We start from the raw sequence: 6,034 nt of genomic DNA, 5'->3' as shown, positions 1-6,034 counted from the left end.
TGAAAACACAGGGTGAATCCTTTCAATGATTAGATGGATCTTCGTGATGAAATAATTGAGAGAACTTGGAACTCCGAGAAAAGAAAGATGAATAATTGAGATCAAGAATTTTGATGAACCTCCGGAATAAGGAATTAATCGCTTGGATGAAACAAGAATAAGAATTAAATTATGCTTATACTTCATCAATTAAATTGATGACAAAATGGATTTGGCACACTACTTATTCTCATAGAAAGGATTAAGAGAGATATCGATAACTTGATAAGGTCTTCAATGAACTACCGGTAGGATGAAAGAACGAATGAATCTGTATGATAACGAAGGAGAAGAACTCTTGTATGATAACACTGAGCTATGGATAATTCACTCAATAGCAGGTTCAAATAAGCATGGCAAAAGTGCAAAAGATAACAGATTTTAGACTTAGTGAAATTAACAACAAGTCAGGAATTTATCATCAGGAAGCAATCTTTAGAGCATGAAAACTACATGCTATAGGAACATATCATGGCAAAGCAAGGCATGGTATGAATCTTATCAAAGCATATAACAACAGTCCCTTAGTGACCATGAGCCAAAAGGGATCAGAAAATACAATTGCAAGCATGTGAACATAGCAAAAACATAAACAGATTCAGACTTAGTGAAAAACTGGAGCATGCAGAATAGATAACGAGTAGGCATGTTTACGAGCTCGATGCACTCACTACGAGGCATTTCATGACAAACTAAGCATACACCCAGAAAATAGACATGGCATAGAATCTAGACATGGCAAGAACAACAACATAGCATGCATGTATCAACAACAACAAGCTCGGCAAAATTGCTAAACATGTTAACAATCTGCCAGGAACATCTTATAGCAAAAGTAGAACTCGATTGACTCAAGCTAGGGTGTTCCATGAATGCAAATAAAGACATGGATGGATATAGCACAACATTATCTACAAAACATCCTTACTGATCATGCTCAATAGAGGCACGGATCACTAGGAAACAACATGAACATATGGCATAAAAATAATGACAGGACAAGGAGCTACTTTGCATCATTGAGTAAGCTACTTTGCATGCTTGTGCTAGTCACCACAAAGATCACAAAAATACATGGCATACACGCCTGTAAAGATGGCATGGCATTCTTCAAAACACATGTAGAGCTCAGGATCATAACATGCACACGTTAATCATGGCAAAAATGACAAAAGTGCATTTGCTGAAACAGATCTGAAACTATCCTCACATAGCCCTCTTCTAACAGCATTTCGGGCATCAATATGAGCTCAAATAAAAATGATGCAATGAGATGAAATGATGTACTCGTCGAGACGAACATTTTGATATGCTACACACACTACAAGAAATCTGTTAATACGTGACGGATCTAGTCCGTCACAGATAAACGAAAAACTATCATGGGTGTCCATCCTTGACGGATTTGAAATCCGTCATGTATATCGCGTCATAATTTGGTACCGTACCAGTCATGACGGATCTTGGCCATCATGGATCTGCCCCAGGCCCGCCCAGGCCCAAGTCTTTGTGACGGTACAATCTGTCATGGACTAACGCCATGTAGGATTTTCAGTTGACTAATTCGAATGATGTGGCTGCCTACGTGGATACTATTTTTCGTCACAAAATTCATCATGGATTTAGGCAAAATTTAAAGGACAGTTTAAATTTGGTTGAGACAATTAGCCCATTTCTTTTTGCCAAAATTTTACCCACTATGTTTTTAACATAATGCGTTACACAAATCCTAATGCCAATTTTGGCCCAACAAAAAATATTTGCAAGGTGTGAAACATTACAAAGTTTATCACATCCATCTGTACGTACCTAAAACATAGCAGTCTAAAAAATCCTCTACAAAATGATAACATACAACATATATTGAGAACATATATCACACAGCAGAGTTATGAACCAGTACAATCCATTTTACATCAGAACATATAAACTATTGAGGGTGTTGTTATTCAGGCTCTTGCTGTTGACGCTCTTGATGGCAACTATCATCCTGTGGCTGATTGTGATGGGCAGCACCAAGTAGCACGCTATCCAATCTTACCTACCATATTTACAAGAATATTAGATATTTGCAAATATGAATGGACAGTAGAAATAAGAGAATTGCAACAAAAATAAAAAAATTACATATTGTCCAGAATTCCTAAATCTTATAGTGCCTACAAATGAGAATAACATTGTATCTACTATAAAACAAGAGTAAACATGTGGTTTCTTAAAATTAATCCAAAAAAAGTGTGTCAAATGGAAGTCAAATCACAAAGTGACAAAATACACATCACAGAACTCCAAGTAATATAGCAGCAGTAGTTGAGGCCGTATAAACCTGCCAACGAAATGGCATGTCACTAACAAACAATATCCCCCCATGATGTGTAAACTTGTTGACACATGAAACATTTGAAGTTTATGTCATCCGGGTCGACGAGCAGCGGCAATGTTTATGTTGCAACTACATCTCAAAGGGCTGACAAATAGTAAACGATACTTGCTTGCCAAATGAACTTCAAATGGCATGGAAACTTTCAACAAAGAATATGATACAGTTTCCTTGAGAGATCGCCCACACTTAGTTTTATTCATTGAACATTAAGCTATGTATTTGTTATTAGATGAAAAATCAAAATTTGTAATGTAGTGGACTATGAAACTTGAAAATGCTTGATAAACAATGAAATAATTGATAGGGAAGTGCAGCTTGAAATGATCATGCATCGTTTATATTCATTCAGGATATACAGAAAATCTTTTCTATCATAAACCTATTGATCTTATTATCCGTGTTACTTCTGTGCATACCAATTTTATAAGCTGCCCACTTGACCAGCATAGGCTAGAGCAGAAGAGCATCAACAACTTGCGTAAACATTTTAAAGACATGACTTTCAGGCAATATTAGACAAACACATGTAAATTTCTTCACATGGCCATCCAGTGTGTGAATGCAAACAAGCATCAAATGAAAAGGGACAATTTTTCTGAATCTACTTCACATCTAATAAGCTCCAAGTTACGAAATGAAGAGAGATAGATGAATCTAACAAATTGTTCATGTTTATTTAAATTGGCTCATGATTATGTTACCTCATTAACAGAGAGAGAGAGAGAGAGAGAGACCTTCCATGGCGTCGGGGTCGACCCTCCTCTCCTAGTATGCCCTTGCAGCTGCTCCATGTCATTACCCTCTTCCCTTCCCTTGACAAAACCCAACCAGACATTGCTCTCGTCCCTTCTCTTCCCTTTACACAGCCCAAACAGATTAGATGGGAGCAAAGTTCCTGCACAAATGAAAAGAACGGAGGTTCTGCTTCAGACTATTGCAGCAGTAAAATTGTCCGAATCAATAGAGAAACTGAAGATATTGCAGCAAAATTGTCAAAATTATATCAGCCACTAAAACTCCCAGGTCTTGCAGTAGCAAGATAGCAGAAAGAGATGGGCCGGGAACATAACATAATTTTCTCTTCCAATATGTCAAACCGGGAAGTGGAAAAAAAGACAGAACCGAACAAAGAGAGGAGAGGAGCATCAAATATAGTAAATAATTTATTCTCATTTCGGAATGCAAGCCAGCAGAAAATAGCATTCATTATAAGGCCCATAAACTCAGGGGAATGATAAATGATACCAGGACATGGTCCACCAAGATATGGCAACTCTAGTTGTGTAACAGTGTGATGCATGATATCAAGGACATGATCCAGTTCAGATGTTACACACAGACTAATATTCAGGCAGTTATAATTTTACTGAAACCACACAATAGTCCAAACCATTAATAGACAAAACTCTACATCCTAGCTAATTCACATCAAGAATAGAACAAGCAGAAGAATGGAAGGGTCTCAATCTCATCCTGTTCTTCTTGAGGATAATTGTATCGACGTCGATCAGGCAGGAGATGTGCCGACTACAATGTCCAGATCAAAGAAATTAGTCTGACAATCATATGTGCCGTGTTAAGAGTTCTGAATGTAACATCAATTTCTAGCTCCCAGAGCATTCAAAAATCTATTGAGATATGTCCCCATGTGATAAAAGGACTGCCTCTCAACTATGAAAAAGGCAATCATAAAATTTATTCAGTTTCATAGCAGGTCTATTATTTGGATTTAACATTATGCCTTAAATATAATGCAAGAGTACAATTGTCCAGTTCATTCGTGTCTATGGCAGCTTCAATTGGCACTGCAAACATTACCAGTTTTAATATTTATCTTTGTTAATGTGAGCAACTGAGCTACGTTCCGAACTGTTCTAAAAAGTAGATGGTTAATCCAATGTATTCCGTTTGTACATCAACATTTTACACGCCCAACTCGCTGTATATGTCATTTACCGGATGTTGAAATTACAGTTTGTATCTTTGTTCTGACGCTATACTTGAAATCTTTATGTTTTCAAGAAATAATCTATTACACTTCTACAAAGGAATGAAAATGTACAATTCTGTTTGCGGACATGCTTCTTCTACTTCTATTTAAGGATTGCATTTACTATTATTTTAGAAGATAACACCGACCAAATATCTGAGAATCCATTAGTACGTACATGATAATTAAAATGTAAATATTCAGACCAAAACATCAGATCAAAGGAGATTATATTCACTTAAAATTGACTGAAATTAAATTGGAAAAAGCCATGTAGTACAAGACGACAGCAACAACAGACATGTAGTGCTAGCTTCCAAGGATTCATTTCAGTACATGAAGAATTAAGGGGCAGTTTTGTTCAAAATAACAATTAAGGAGTGGCCGTTTACATACTGATGTACGCATACAAATGGACAACCAAGGAGCGGCCATATACTGCAAGTGCCATTCACATCCAGACGCATACAGACTGAATACAAACTGAACCAAAGTACCAAACCAAGGTGCTTATCCATATGTATGTATGTAACAGATGCTAGTGCCATCCAGATTTGGGGGTAGAGAGAAGGGAAGCTCACCACGTCCACGTTTCAAGTGTCGCGTACAGGAGGAGGCGAATCCACGAGCATGAGGATGAGCTAGACAACGCCGGATGGGTGGACGGGATTTGGGGACGGGGGTGCTTGAGCTGTACCGGTGCGTGTCCTTGGAGGTAGAGGACGAGAAGGAGCACCGCCGCCATCATCGACCAGGACAAGGCTGTCGCGCCCGCGCTCATCCCGAACAGCCGCTGCAGGCACACCGCGTCAGCACATCCTACGGCAGGAGGGCCTCCGCGTGGCCCTATTCCAGGAGCACAATCCAGCAGGTGGCAGGGGATGGAGAGAATCCGCCGGAGCCACGCCGGCGACGAAACCCTAGCTAAGAATATGGGTTGAGAGCGAGCGTTGGTGGCCGGGCGTAGTGAATCTAACCGGAGGGGAGGAAAGAGCGGAGCGAGGGGAAGATGGGGGTGTGCTGGGCGCTGGCCATAGCTGACAGAAGTCGCCTGAATCGGGCGGCGGCGCCATGGAGTCACAAGGAGTTGCGTAGGAGAGAGATTGGGGGCTGGCTACGCAGGAGGAAGGGAGGGAGGAGTGGCCGAGCAGGTTTAGGGTTAGCATTTTATACGTGGGACTGTTAGTCGGGCTTGAGCGGGCCTGTGGGGCTGTAGCAGTCCATCCATGATAGTTTTCGAGAACGTCATCAGAAATCTGTCATGCATTAACAGCTTTCTTGTAGTGACGCACGAATCAAAGCTACGATGAGAAAGTTATGATGCGATGAAAAAGCCTGAAAATACTGAGGACTTGGAGAAATATACCCTCGCGAAAAAAAATATCGGGCCGGAGGGAGTGGAGCTAGGCCTGGAGACTAGGCCGCCTTGGCGCTGGGCCTAACGAGGCCGGCGCGCTGGGCCGAAGGCGGGGCCCACGAAGGGGTCAACGGGGGTGTCGTCGTCTCCATTGATCCCGATCGGATCGAGGAGGCAGGGGCGGCGACGCCGGTTCCCGCCGGCGAGGCGAGGCAGCGAAGGAGGGCGCGGTGGCGCGCGAAGAACAAGGCGGGGCCGAGCGGCA

This window comes from Triticum aestivum, chromosome 1A (genome assembly GCF_018294505.1).
Source record: "Triticum aestivum cultivar Chinese Spring chromosome 1A, IWGSC CS RefSeq v2.1, whole genome shotgun sequence".
Classification (NCBI taxonomy): domain Eukaryota; kingdom Viridiplantae; phylum Streptophyta; class Magnoliopsida; order Poales; family Poaceae; genus Triticum; species Triticum aestivum.
This window is presented reverse-complemented; position numbering follows the sequence as displayed.